This window comes from Apis cerana, linkage group LG6 (genome assembly GCF_029169275.1).
Source record: "Apis cerana isolate GH-2021 linkage group LG6, AcerK_1.0, whole genome shotgun sequence".
Lineage (NCBI taxonomy): Eukaryota > Metazoa > Arthropoda > Insecta > Hymenoptera > Apidae > Apis > Apis cerana.
In genome coordinates this window covers 14,822,089-14,837,925 of record NC_083857.1, presented here as the reverse complement: position 1 = coordinate 14,837,925, position 15,837 = coordinate 14,822,089, and the positions used below count along the sequence as shown (strand labels likewise).

The window sequence follows — 15,837 nt, the reverse complement described above, 5'->3', positions numbered from 1 at the left end:
TTTCATATACTATAATACTTATACTATAATTTCACATAGATATACTTCATTGAAAAGAATATTAAAAATATCAGTGAAATCGAAGAGCCAAGACCGATTACTCAAAAATTTCCTATACTATAATATACTATAATACCTATATTATAATTTCATATATATATATGTCGAAGAGGAGATCGAAAACAATCGATTTCATATACTATAATACCTATATTATACTATAATACTTATACTATAATTTCATATACATATACTTCATTGAAAAGAGTATTAAAAATATCAGTGAAGAGCCAAGACCGAGTACTCGAAAATTCCCTATACTATAATATACTATAATATCTATATTATAATTTCATATACATATGTCGAAGAGGAGATCGATTTCGTATATTACAATACCTATACTTTCTATATATATATATACATATATAATATAATATACTACAATACTTGTACTATAATTTCATATACACATCGAAGAGGAGATCGAAAACAATCAATTTCATATAATACTATAATTTCGTATCTGGAAACGAAGCCGCGTGGAAAATTTCAAGCACGGTCACTCCATAATAGAAACGTAAAGCAGTTCCACTTTCCAACGGTGCATAACGTATTCGTGTCCTCGGGGGTCGCGCTGCTGTCACCCCAACCGCACGCAGAAAGACAGACAGAGAGAGAGAGAGGCGCGCATCGTGGACGAATAAAACTCGCATTTCGCAGGAGGAAAAAACGGATTTTCTATTTACGATGACCATTTGGATTTTCGACGGGGGAGGGGGTTTCGCACGGGGGAAACTCGGCAGCCCCGTGATTTCGTCAGCTTTATACCCGAAATTCCTGCATAAAGGCCGGCCGCCTAAAGGACACCCCTCAGCTTTATGCCATTATTACGTATGCAAGTTGGCGGCTCGATTCTCTACCCCGCAGCGACGGTATAATATCATCCGGCCCGATGCTTTTTCCTCCTCCTCCTCCTCGCCGCGGAAATTCTAGGATATCCTCCTTCTTCGAACCTCTTTTCTTTCGTTGTTTCCCTCATCTTTAGGTGGTCATAATATATCAATTTCAATATTTGGAGACACTGAAGAATGAAAAAAAGCTCAAAAGAAAGAAACAAAAAATATTAATTCTGAGATAATGAATAGTAATATTCTAAACTTTAAGAAATTGATAACTTAAAGTGTATGTAATCCTTGAAATGTTGTTTCACGAATGATATCTCGAAATCAAAGTATTATAATTACTGTTGCGTTAGTTAAATTAAGAATTATAAATAAAATATTTGATCTGTAAATTCAGATAGCTGTTCTAATCAATGAATTTATTAATCTAAATGATAGAATAATTGGTCAAGGTCTATTTGTAACTATGCGAAAATGAACTATGGAAAATTTTTTTTCATTTTTATTTTATAATTATATAAATTAATTAGATTTAGTTTAAAATAAAGAATTAGTAAAATTGAAAATACATAACTTTGAATAATTGATATAAAAATCTCTAAAGTTAATAGTATATTTTGGATCAAAAGATTAATTGGTAAAATTGTAATAAAATTTCCAATAAAAATTCCTAACAATGTTAAAATTAAATGTCCAGAAATTAAATTAGCTGATAATCGAATAGATAATGTTCATGGTCGAATAATTAATCTAATTAATTCAATAATTATTATAAAATTGGAAAAACATTCGAATTCGTCAATTTTTTAAACTCGAGTTAAATGCGGCTGTAATACGATTTATCAGCATTAGAAATATTCAATACCGAGAGGCGATAGAAACATTGAGAAAATTACAAAGAAAATATCAGAGAACGATTTTAAAAATCCGGGAGAAAAGAGTTTTCGAAATTCTGAAATTTTTATTTCGAAACGTGACGAGGAACGCGAGCCATTCGTTGTTTCGATGATGGACAAATTCGCCTTTTCGGTTTCGACGGTCCGTCACGCCCAAAATAATGGGACAAGTCGAGAGACGGGGGGGGAAGGAAGGTCGGGTCAGCCTTCGTCCCCGCTTCCTCGGGTCGCACGACGACCGCTGTCCACGTATTTCCGATACAAAGTGCTCATCGTTGCGAATATTCGATGACGATGATTCGAGCAGGAAGGGGGGAGATCGGGGCCAAGGGTCCGGAGGAAGCACCTTTCGAATTTAATTTCAACTCGAGGGAATAAAATTTTTAAACTTTTCAAGATGCTTCTCTCCTCGAAACGCATGGGACAGGCTCGTGGAATAATTCTATTATTTGGTAAAATGGAGGATATTTATTATTTCGTAATGTGCGATTGGGGAAAAAAATATATACGAGAGGGAAACAAGGGGCAAGAAAGATTTCCATCTAGAAGAATCCGTTGGCGGAATAATTCCGAGTGATAAAGAGCGGAATTTACGAGAGTGTTACGAACCGACGTGGCGATCGTTTATCGAGTATTTCCGCTATAAATATGCATGGCCTTAAAAGAAAAAAGAATATATTTTAAGCGCCGTCGCTTTATTAACGATGCACGAGTTAAAAAACTCTTCCTCCTTTCCGATCTCTCCAATTGAACAGAAAAAAAAAAAGAACAAGTTGAAGAATAATGGAAAGAAGTAACGTCGTGGTCGAAAGGTTCTTTTCGAAAAAGAAAGGGAGGAAAAGTTCGAAGGAAAGGAAATAGGAGTCCTAGCCATTATTCGAGATTTCGAGCTGGCCCACAGAGATATCGTGAATTATGCATGGTCAGAGTGGCGGGACGCACCGGTTTCCTCGTGTCCTTCGTTCCCATGCATACCATGCATATGTCGAATGATAGATGGACGTGTCAATTTCATTGGGATCCGGTATCGATGCGGGCTATCTTCATCCGCTAGATCGTGATACGTCCACGACAAGACAAATTTCTTACGCGATTAAAGATTCGTTCGGGCGCGAGGAGGGGGGCAAAAATTTAAATACCATTTTTTTTCTTTCACGATCACGATCACGAGCAAATGAAGATAAATGTAGAATCGCGACGAACGAGTGTCAAAAAAAAAAAAAAAGAAGAAAAAAGAGAAGGAAAAAAGACGCGGAATCAATGCGGAGAAGGAGCGAGCGACATCTACAGCGAGCTCGGAGGCTGGTGCACCGAACACGGTCAAGCCGCATCGTAGCGAGGCATCGAGCCGGCCGTCACACAGCCTAAGGATCCTTCTTTGGGCGCAGACACGCAATTAACTACAGGCTATATTCCTTGGGCGAGGAAGAGGGTGGGGAGGAGATAGGCGAGGGAAAGGGAGGGGGAGCGAGCACGGCCGGGGCAAAAGGGCAGCGATTCTCAGGTCGAGCGCGGCCAGGTTGCCCGGTTGGCGAAGGAACAACGGCACCGTCCGTAAGAAAGGAGAGACACGGCCGAGAGTCTGACGGGTCGAGAGATACCCACCCATCCCCCATAAAAGCTTCCATGCGTGTCAAGCGTTATACGACCACGTTACTATTAAATACGTCAAAGCTTCGTATGTTTATTGCATATTGGATGCCCGTGCACTTTGGCTTCTCCGCCCGGTCACTATAACCCATAACCCATAACGCGCAGCAACCCGAACTGATCACCATTGTCATCCTTCCAATCTATAGGTAGCTCCTCCGCCAAATTTTGCGTCCCTTTTTTCTCGCTCGCGCTCTTTTTAACGGGGCTCGTGGTTCTAAATCTTAATAACTTTATCCGGACAAATAGATATTGCGAACGATACGTGGCTCGAAAAACTCGACTCATCGAATCGATCAGAATCGAGGATAAAATTAAAAAAGAAGAGAGAGAGCCGTAACAAATGTCTGCGTCGAACGATTCGAATGGATAACAATTGGCGAACGATACGGTGGAACGATTCGAATTGAATAAAACGCGTTTCGTTGAGATCGGCCGATAAAACAGGGGAAAGGCGTCGAACGATTTTGCTCGGCGGAGATGATCGGTGGAAAAGAACCCGTGGAAAATTGTGTCGTCGAGACGTGCACACGCTATCTTCCACCAATGTCGTTTTCCCCTTTATTCGCGAGATGATTACGCGGGACGCGAATGAACGAAGCGAACGTGAAACGAAACGAAACGAAGGAGCGTGGGGAGGAAGGGTGGGAGGGGGAAGGAAAGGAAAGGAAACGAAGCGAAAGAAAGAGCGAAGCGAACGTGTTACCGAACGGTGTTTCAATCTCCATAATGACCGCTCTGTTCCCTTTCGGGCTCGTGCGCGCGCCACACGGATACGTATATACACAAGGAGACCGAGTAGATGCTAATAACTGGAGAAGCTCCATACTGTCCGTAGGCATCGCTCATTCAGAGACTTCTTTTGCATCCGCGTTTGTTCATCCTGAAAGAGAAAGCACGGATACACGCGCACGCGCGCGCCTTCTTTCTCTCTTTTCGTTCTCCCTCTCTCTTTCTCTCTTTCTTTATCTTTGCTTTTCTGCTTCGAAGCGAGGCGGCGCGATGCGTGTTTCCATCCATGCACGCTAGATGTACGAGTAGCGCGAGAGGTTATACCGTTCCGTTCCCCTTTTTTCTATATATATATATTTCGAAAAAATGGATCGCATCGTGATCTTTTATTCTCGATGCTCTCGAGATACCGATACTCGATCATCGTAGAGCCGTGGCGGAAAGTGTGACGTAATGTAAGTACAGAAACGATCGAAAAGAAAGAAACCTAATTAACTATGAATTCGCATCGTCATGCCTTCAAATTCACATCGTCAAAGTACGAGTATATCCACTTAACCTCTTGCCTCGTGACTTAGGTTAGATTAATCTACTCCCAAAAAACGTTTCATCGATCCAAACTCGATGGGACGAACGAGAACGAGCACGATACGGAAAGAATAATGGAAGAATCGCCGCGTTCGCATTCCCGTTTACCCTGCGACTAGGAATTCGAGCGGGCAGCTCTCGAGGATTTGGAGGGGGGAGGAGGTAGGTGCGGCAGCGTTCTCTCCTCCTTTCCATTGAAACGAGCAATTCTCGAAAAGCGTACACGTAGACGCGGCGGTAAACAGAGGACGACACGGGCCGGTGGGCGCACAATGTGGCGGGGAGCCCGGAAAGACAACGCGAATCCATCATCTCTCTAGGAGTAGAGGCTGAAAGGGCTTTGCGGCACCGCACTCTGTGTAATTGTGGTCCCGGCCCCTGGTGGCCCGGACTACCCCCGACCAGCACCCCCCTTTCTGGCTTACCGCGATACGTATGGCCGGCCGGCAACCACCTCCACCCCGCAAGCTACTCAACCCTGCACTCCACCGTCCATCGGCCCAACCCAACCCCCGCGCCGTCCCTCTTGATCAACCATCTTCTCTCCTATCGTCTCTATACTCTTTTTTTTCCCCTTCTCTCTCTCTTTCTTTCTTTTTTCTCGAATTTATTTATTCATTTATTTATTGCAGCTGTCGAGATTATCATCTTGAGAAAATTCTCCTTCTCCAGAAAATCGATGTCGTAATTATAACGATTGTATAATAAGAAAAAAATATACGCACATATTCGAATATAAAATTCATTCCACAGAATTTATATATATATCACAGCACAGAAGAAAAGCTTTTATATTTTTAGTAGTGACACGGAGAAAAAGGGAAAATTCGAAGATCGATCGTCGATGACGCGACGCGTGGCGGGGATCGAGATACACCGACGGCGGCCGAGGGCCACGGGGGTTAGGCCCCCGTGCCCTGTAGAGGTCCAGGTCCCCGATTAAGAGGTTCTTCCTTATAGCTGTTCCGTGAGTCGTGGCCAGAAGAGATCTCCTCCTCCTCCACGGAATCTTGCCTTCTAGACGGCGTGGCTGCGAAACGAGAGATAGGAAACCGTCTCTTTTTAATTTCTTTGCTTCCTTTTTCTTGCCTTTTTCTTTCGAGCAGAGAGAGATTAAAAATATAAACGATGCAAAAATATGGAATAATATATCGATGAGAAAATTTTTTGATAAGAATGTTCCACTCTATCTCAGGTTGATTCCAAAGAGTTTGCACTTGCAAACCGACCAAAGATTCAGAAATAACCGTCTCTTCCCCGATATGGCCTTCCCCCTTTCTTCCCTTTGCTTCTTTCTTCTTCTCCTTCCCATCCGTCTCTCGGCCGAGATCGTCGCTGTAGCGCAATACGATCGAAGTGTCGCCCGGCGTTCATACAGGGTGTTCACGAAATACGTGGAAGATTCGAACGATATCGGTTGCATATATACGACTTTAATAATAATTCTACGAAATGTCGCGAGAATGAGAGAGCAAAAAAGTTGGCGCGAGATAGGCGTGTATCGTATCCAAGCAGGGATACGATTTACCTCGAATACTTTTTATATTGCAGTTAATTTCAAAAATTACCACAAAATAGGCGTGATATATCGTAACGACGCAAGCAACGCGTTTCGATAAAATTTCCAAAACGATTTTAAAATTTTGCCAGGTGTGGGGTTCGAACCCACGCTCCCAATCGGGAACCAGAACTTAAGTCTGGCGCCTTAGACCGCTCGGCCAACCTGGCTTCGCGCAATGTCCACTAGCGATAGGCCAATAACTCTCCCAACTTTTATACCGATCGATAATTTATTTTTCCCGTTCCGTCGAAACGAACTTTCAATCCGCTCGTGTCTCTGCACGATTCTAATAGATCGAGATTGAGAAACGAAACAAAAAAAAAAAGAAAAAAGGAAAAAAGAAGAAAAAAAAATCCGAACAGACTGCTGCTTCTTACACGAAACAATAGTCGGCGTGGTGCGCATTCGATGGGAAAGCTCGATCGGGAGGGCCGATATAACCAGAAAGACAAAAAGGGACGGCGGAATATCGAACGAGGAATATCGAATTGGATCGAATCGTGGCCGCGTGGCCGCGTACGTGGCGAGAACGAAATCGCAATGGACGATAGTGGACGGCGGCGAAACGATATTACCAACCGTCGGTATCTATGTTGTACGTCACGCGTCAAACCGATACACGATCAATGGTATCTCTTGCGTGGGAAACGCGCCTAACGGATCTTCGCTATTCAACGCTCTTTCAGATGTGTACATATATATATATATATATCGGAATCGGAGTACACGCCGTTGTCTCTGCGCGGACGGAAACGAGCCGAGAGAAATTTCTCTCTCTCCCGAAAGCCGAGTGGCGTCGAAAGCTGTAAGAGCGCGAGGAGACGATTCCATTAACGGTGGCGAGCATCCGTCCTCTATACAGGGTGTTAATATATACCCGATGGCGGGAGATTTGGGAGGTGGGGGGAAGGGGAGGCGAGCTGCAGGTTGAAATATCCTCGTACTCGCGTACGATGCGATTCGAGGGAAGCGTGGTATTCCAAATTCGTACGATTTGTTATTTTACGTTTAATTATCTTGCTTAACTTTTTTTTTCTCCTTTTTCTTCGAACTACGAGAGCACACGATTATCTCGATTGTTGAAATTCATCTCGATTTTTCAACTCAGCTCACAAGGCTATTATTAATAAACGAGCTTCTTTGCACATCGATCCGTTTCGAACGATCTTGGGGGGGCTCGCTCTTCCATATTATTTTTTTTTCTTTTCGGCACGGATCGATCGGCCCGTCTAGCGGCGATGACCCGTGCAACGTTCCTTTCCTCTCGAGGAGAAGCAGGTGAGCATCATCTCATTGTCCTAATCCGCGCCATCAGCAGCGCTCGAGAGCGGCTCTCCTCGGGGCTACGTGTCACCATAACCGTACCGACCGGCTCCAAGTGGTGGATCGAGCATGCGGGTGTGACAACTCCTCCTTTGAAACGTGCTCCTTCTCGGAAAGTGGAGGGAGCGATTATCGACGGCGTATTTTTTATTTTCCTCCACCGTTTCATTATTACGAATTAACCAACCTTTATAAAGCAATAAATAAATTTAAAAAATAAAAACTTTTTTTTGAAGAATATAAATATAAAATTCACGACTCGTGAAACGAAGAACGAACCGGCGGAAACGAGAAGGAGGAAGAGGAGGATGCGGCGTTGGCGGCGCGTCGAGGGATAGATATCTCGGCGATTCGGCAATATCGCGCGGTCGACAAATTAGCGTTAATCCCGGGTCGTTAGCAAGATTGATGCCAGGATTTCACTTAAGGGCGCACCAGGCCGAAGGGAAAGTTTGGGACGGATGGGTAACCATCCACCGCCGCCGCTGTCATTGTCGTCCTCCTCCCCCTCCTTCGTACGGTTGTAATGAAGTGGGTGGACTCGGTATACAACGCGTGCCTTGTACGCGCACACACACACACACACACATACACATAGACTCGTCGAGACGTTGGAGGAAGGAAAGAGGGGTGGCGAGGAGGGAAATGAGCAAGGGGAGAGGGGAGAGCGGATGACCACGGGATCAATCCACCCTCCCCCTTCCCCCTCTCGCCGAAAAGTCCTTGCCTTACGGATTATAAGCGCGCGTGTGCGAGAAATACGCTCGAGCATATAATTTTTTTGGAGAACCTCCTTTTTTATATATATATATATTTGGAAAATTTTTTCTCCTGAAACGAAGAGGCGAACACGGTGTCGGGTTGTAGGAGAAGGAGAGAGAGGAGTCGTAATCTCGACTCGAGAGGATTCGTAATCGAGGGGACGAGCCGTGTTCCGGAAGTTGGGAGAATGTGGGGGGAGGGAGAGGGAGGGGAGGATCGTAAAAATTTCGAAGCGAAGAGTTTTGGAGATTGGAGAAGGCGATCTGGATTCGTTGAGGAGGGGGAAGGGAGGGGGGAGTCTCGCGCGTCCATGAATTCGGCACGGTTCGATCCGAAGGGAAGAACGAAGCGATGACACGCCGCCTTGGGCGAACATATCGACGAGGGGGCGCCCTCGTCTTTACTACCTCCCGATCCCCTCCTCGAAGCCGCTCTCTCTCTTTTCTCGTCCGCTTTAACTTTTACGAGCATCCTCCACCGACGAGTCTCGTAATTGCCTGTTTAGCGGTAACCCTCCCTGCTCCCTGCCTCCTGGTACCGACCGAGTTCTTCTTCTTCTTCTTCTTCTTTTCTTTCTTCTTCGCTTTTCACTCCTCCTCTTTCTCTTCTTTCATTTATTAGGGAGGAAGAGATGTAAGATGTAGACTGGCTTTTTCTTCTTCTTTTCTTGTTCGTTTCTTCCTCTTCTTCGTTTCCGTTTATCAGGGAGGAAGAGGATAAGGTGTAAGGAAGATGATGGTGTGTAGTACAGAATTTCTTCTTCTTTTCTTTCTTGTTCGCTTTTCACTCCTCCTCTTTCTCTTCTTTCATTTATCGGGGAGGAAGAGGATAAGATGTAAGAATGTGTATAAACCGACTTTTTCTTCTTCTTCTTCTTCTTCTTCATCTTCTTTTCTTTTTTGTTTTTCATTCCTCCTCTTTCTCTTCTTCCATTTATCAGGGAGGAAGAGGATAAGATGTAAGAATGTGTGTAATACGATGGAGGATGGATCGATTTCTTTTTCTTTTTCTTCTTCTTCATCTTCTTCTTCATTATCTTCTTCTTCTTCTTCTTCTATTTCTCCTTCTTCTTCTTCTTCTTTTTCTTTTCCTTCTTGTTCGCTTTTTACTTCTCCTCTTTCTCTTCTTCGTTTCCATTTATCAGGAAGGAAGAGGATAAAATGTAAGGATGTGTGTAATAGGATGGAGGATGGATCGATTTCTTTTTCTTTTTCTTCTTCTTCTTCTTCATCTTCTTCTTCATTATTTCCTTTTTCTTTTTCTTTTTTTTCTTTTTATTCTCCTTCTATTTCTCCTTCTTCTTCTTCTTTTTCTTTTTCTTTTCCTTCTTGTTCGCTTTTCACTTCTCCTCTTTCTCTTCTTCGTTTCCATTTATCAGGGAGGAAGAGGATAAGGTGTAAGATGTAAGGATGTGTATAGAACGACTTCTTCTCCTTCTTCTTCTTCTTCATCTTCTTCTTCATCATCTTCTTCTTCTTCTTCTTCTTCTTCTTCTTTTCCTTCTCGTTCGTTTTTCACTTCTCCTCTTTGACTTCTTCGTTTCTATTTATCAGGACGATGGAAGAGGGATGGATGAGAGAGGGTTGGAGAGGATTTTTGAAAGGAGGATGGAAAATGGACGACGATGTGGACGAAAAAAGAGGGGTTGAATTGTTATAGTAACAGAATCGAGGGCATTTCGTTTTTCCAGGCGAATAACAGATGATAATAAACGAGAAGAAGAAGAGAGATTTGACAATTGGGAGGAATTTATCATTTATTGTCGATGATCCGTTTGATAATTTTTTATTTTCAAAACAGAGAATCTTTTCTTTTTTATTTTTTAAACTCGCGTCGATTCGATCGTTTCTCGTCGAAACGAACGCATCCTCGTTGGATGCCAAGGAAAGAGTTAAATCTTTTCCTAAATTGTCATCATGAAACTTGCACATCGTTGTAATTGTTTGAATCGATTCATCTCTCCACGTTATCTCTTCATTCTCGTAAAGGGTTTTTAAATGAAAAATAGAAAGGAGAGTTACAATTTTACGATTAATCAATCGTTTTCCAATTAATTTCGATTAATTATCAGAAATCTATCATTGAGTGTCGAGAAGAGGATTTTTAAATCGAAAAGGAAAAAGGAAAGATATTACTTTACAATTGATCGATCGTTTCACAATTATCCAACACATCATTGAGCGTTAAAAAGAGGATCGAAGAGGATCTCTAAGTGAAAAAGGAGAAGGGAAATCTACAAAATTAATCACTTGAGTATTAAGTGAAATTTTTATAAAATTAATCATTTGAGTATTAAGTGAAATTTTTATAAAACTTCACCGTTTCCGAAGAAATTCATCGAATACTTTGATTTTATTTTTAAAAACCAACTTAACAATGGCGATAACTTGATATAAATAGATTAATCATTTCACATTTCGATTCTAATTCTTCTCATCCTCATAGCTCCAAATCCAAAAATCCAAAAATAGATCCATCGATTCTTTTTAATCGACTTCTTACCAGTTTCGAGAAAGCACGACAAAGCCTTCTTCGAGCGTGTGAAAACCATCCAACCTCCTTTCAATTTACCCTTCTGCTCGACTCACTTTATATCCTGAATTTTTGAATGATACTCAAACTCGAGAGAATAAGAAGAATAATTAAGAAAAATCGATATCGAGGATACTTCCTCAAACTCAACAACTCAGTCCAAGATTATCCATCTTCCAGTTGGAAAAACGGTTTTTGAAACCGAGGCGGGCGGTCGGTTTATTGTTACGGCTAATTAATGGAGTGGAGCGCGGGGGGAGGAGAGGGAGGATCCGCGCCTCGAACGTGCCAGTTGCTCCATATCTGTCACGAGCGCTTCGCGAGTCACGTTTACGGCTAGCCGTAACGGTTGTACGTGCCCGCGCCGCGTAATTGATTCGTCTTGGGGCCAACCTCTGGGCCCCGAGACGAGAATAACGATGATACTCCGCCGCCAAACCTGCCTCGAAAAACGTCCTCGAACTCGATTCGTCCAACGCTAACCGATTCGTCTCGATACAGCGATTCGCTTGCCAGGAATTTTTGCTCCGAGCGAGGGCCGCTTTCCAAAGCGAGAAACGCGTGGAGTAATAATTCGATCATAACGTATTCATTATCAGGACTCCTTTTTATCCATCGAATCATCTAAAGTAAGGATAAAAGAAAATCCAACGTTGACGTCGAAATTTCAAGAAATCGTCGTGAAGGAGCGCAACTCTTAATCGCGAAGATATCAGGCGGCGCGGGTCGAATATGCAAAGTAGGTTTTTCCTCGAACGGGAGGTTTCCTTCGAGGGGGCGGAAGGAGTTGGAATCCGGTTTACGAGGCTCGTTAAAATATTAGCGAGGCGTGAGTTCTTGGTGACACGCGGCGTGATCCGCGCCTCCAGCCGGCTCTCGTCTATGCAAAATAATCGTTTCTTAATTGCGGAGTAATTGGAAATTCGGGAGGGCGGCTCTCCTCCTCCTCGAGAGAAGTGGAACCGGCTCTCTTAAACTGTCGCCGTCTGTCGCCTCCATTATTCTCGCGAACTTCGACTTAACCCCACCGAAAAACTAGCCTGCGAAAAGGCAAGTTTCCTCTCCTCCATTTATCCGAGACGGTGTCTGCCAAAATATTTCCTTCTTTCATATTTTAAAAAAAAATATAATTTTTAGATGGAACGAATCTTCTCCCCAAATTCGAAAAGAAATTTTTATAAAATATATATCTATTTTGTAAAGTATATATTTTTGTAGTTCGAGTCGCGAAAAACAGTTCGAGAGCCCGTATTCGGAGAGCTGCACTCCGCTCTCGTCTCTTTTCCTGGATAACACGTTGCAGTCCTTCATGCCCGGTCGGCACGGAGCCCCGTGAACAAACGGGCCGCCAGCGAGCCTTATCTCAAGACGCTTTAATGTGTTTAACCCAGCGAAGATAGTGGACAATTTATTGCTCCCTATTTTAGGCGTACTCTCTTCCCCCCCTCCCTCCCCGCAAACCACTCTCCGCGCTCCCCAACGTCTTTCCTCCCTCCCCCCTTGCCGCCCCCCTCCCGCTCGAGCTCTGCTTTTACCGCACTTCGCTCGCCCACCTTCCACGTCCATCTATCTATCTCCGTTTCGTTTCGAAATCGTTTCGAAATAAGGGAGTAAATACCCTTTGCGCGAGCTGTAACTGTTTAACTTTAAGGATTCACATCCGTAATTCGCGCGACGTACGTTTCGGAACGAGCGATCGAGGAAACGAGGAAATGTTTGAACTCGAGCCGAGACGAATCGAATGAAATCGGAGGTCTGCCCTTGGTTAAGAAACGACAGATGTTTTTCATCGAGCTGCACAGGTCAAGGGGATTCTAAACTGTCCCAGGCTCGAAGATTTACTAGCCGATGATAACGTTGGAAACACGTGCACCGTTACGGATACCATTACTCCCGAATCGGAGATTTAAGAGTTTTCTCGAATATAATACTTTTTTTTCTCTCTGCTCTTCCGCTCGGTGCGAAACGAGGGGATCGAGGCGAGCTGATATCTCCATCTTGGGAAAGAATAGAAATTAAATCGGAAACTTGACACGGATAATATAAAGCGAGCGAAACGTTTGTAATTGTACGTCTCTTACATCATACTCTATAAACACGAGCAGAGTGTAAACACGACGCGATCATTAATGTGCGATGATTAATCGTATCGCGTGGGAGAGAGGTTATCGGCGAGAAACGAGGGATCGTTGGAAATCGCGGATCGGAAAATTCGAACACCGCGTAAAATTGTAAAACGTTTCCGTTGCTCGATGAAAAATCGAGGCGAGTGGAAAAAATTGAGTTTCGTTCCGTTCCGTCTAATTTTAATTCGCGATTAATCCGCGAATCGTCCCAATAGAATTTCATCTCGGTAGGAAAAAAAAATTGGATGTCGAGGGTCAGAGAGATAAGCGTCGAGAAGCGTGATTCGAACGAGCGTAAGCGACCACTTACTCGGATAGATGTTTTCGCATTAATCTCGCTACGTTGTACACACGTAGCGGCAAATTTGTTCGCGACCTTTTCTCCTTAAGTTGCGCAATCTACTCTGCGCGTAGGAACGCGTCGGTTACGTTAGCCGGTTAACGAAAATATCGTCGTGGAACGATCGTTTCTCGCTTTGATCCAAACGAATATATCAAATGTATTCGTACGAAATACGTCTCTTTTAACTAGTTTTATCAACTAGTGTCAAGTTTACGAACATTTCTTATATATACGTATCAAGTTTACGAACAATTCTTACATCGAGATTTTTCGAGGTTAGAAAGTTTAGAAGAGTGATATTCGTCTCGTTAATCACGATGAAAGTGGAGAAATGTAAATGGTTTCCGTAATTTTCTTTGTGAAATGTATCTCATAAATCTGGTGTTAAGAACTAGTATCAGTTGTACTTGTCCTCGAGAGAATATGAAACTCGTTGTTACGTACAAGTTTAACGATTGTTCTTCAGCGATCAAATACACTTGTGCCTTTGATATTTTATCAAGTATAAAACTAGTATCTCCAAGAAACTTATTGTTGCGTAGCTGGCTGAATGAAAATATCGCACAAGAATGATTGTTCTTTATTAAGCAAAATGATACGTAATGTGAAACGCGTTTTCTCCCTTTTTACGTCGGATCGGAACAAAAAGTACAAATGTATCGTAATTCTAATCCAAATTTTCCAAACTACTGTTTAAATCGGAGACTGCTATCGTAAGAAACGATATTACTCGAATGGTATATTTTCTTTCTCGATATGTATAACAATCTCAATTTCAAATTACATCGTTCGATAAATTTGAAATAAAGAAGAAGAAGAAGAAGGTAACATTTTGACCTCCCTCGTAAAAAATTCCCAGCTGCGACCGAATGCAAATATCTGGTTAGCGAAGAACAGCGGATTCGGCTGAGAACGACACGCGGCGAGGACTTTGTCGTCGACAAATCGGAAGACATCCGCGCTGGCGTATCCAGTTATAGCTCGGCAGATGGCATCGAGCTCGATCATATCGCTCGAAAATTTGTTCGATTAACGCGAAAGAAACTTGGCGCAGCTGCTCTCTCTCTGCGCGTCGAAATTAACGTTTTCGAGATTCTAAATTATTCCCGAAAAATCTGTTCCTCTTTCGAATCTTTATTACAGTGCCAATACATATATATATATTATCGATTCTTTCCCTTCGCGCCAACAAGAGAGAGAGAGAGAGAGAGAGATTTAAACGATCGTCGAATTTTTTTCTCTTTTTTCCTCGATCGTATTATTACACCCGTTCGCTCGTATTTCCAACGTTGCAGTGGGGAGTGGAAGGGGGATCATCATTACGTTTAGAGATACGAAGCGGCGCGGCACGTGACTCGTGGCTTGATGAAAATGTTAATCATCGCTTTCCCTTTTTTCCTCTCTCTCTCTCCCTCTCTCTTTCTCTCTCTCTCCCCCACCCTCTCTCTGATCCGATACCCTTTCAATGACTCGGTTGCGGAGTTTTGACGATGAATGAGCGCGCGCCCATACGCGTCTCCGGTTACCTCCGCGGATTAATTATGGGGGGGAGGGGGGCGTAGATCAAAAGAGCATGGCGGCCACAAAGCGGGTAATGGAACGGGTGGCGGCTCGTTTTTAGGTGGGCGCGTTCGTGCGCTGGGGAAGGAAGAGGGGGAGGGTTTAAAAGGCCCTCGACTCGTGCGAAAAAGTTTCTCGATCGCTCGGTTTGTCTTCTTCGAGATTATTATTAATCGGTTTGATTAAATTTATATATATATATATAATTTTTTCTCCTATCTTATTATTTTCTCTTATATCGTTATATTCTGGATTTCGAGGATCAAGATTTCCGTTTCTCCAGTTTTAAAACACGATCGGCCGGGGATTTTATCGGGAGTTTGGCGCGAGTACCCTTGACTTTTAGGGTTATCGAATGGAAGAAGGAGAGGTCGAGAGGTCTCCCCCTCCCCCTGTCCCGATACGTACGCGTAGAGTGGAGCGAAAAATCGGTGGCAACGCGATTCGGCCTGCGCTTATTTCGCTCGTAAACACTCGTATCGGCGTCGCCCGATTTTATAATTGTATCGCCTTGATCGATATTCCCCAAATTCTTTTCTCGTTATCTTCTCCTCGAGGGGAATGCGATTCGAAAACAAATTTTCAAAACTTTCTAAATCCGTCCGATTCTCGAACGGAATTAATTTTCGAGCGAGTTTGATAAGATAAGGAAAAAAAAAAAAAAAAAGGAAAAGTTGGGACGAGGGAAAATGGAGGACGCACGCAGTTTTTATATTTAATCTTTCATAACTCGCGTCTCTTTTTGGCATCGCGACGACTTCTAATCCGGCTGGAAAAAACTCGAATATTTTTTTGCAAGAGGAGGGGGGGGGGGGATGAAGGAGGCCGTCTAAAACTCGGTTTCGGAACAGGATTTCCA

General features: G+C 43.2%; 1 non-coding gene across 1 annotated transcript; it reads right to left on the bottom strand.

The window, feature by feature from the left end:
* Positions 1–6,415: 6,415 nt before the first annotated feature.
* On the bottom strand, positions 6,416–6,499 carry Trnal-uaa (transfer RNA leucine (anticodon UAA)). Its single transcript has one exon. It is a non-coding gene; the product is annotated as a tRNA-Leu (tRNA).
* Positions 6,500–15,837: the final 9,338 nt, after the last annotated feature.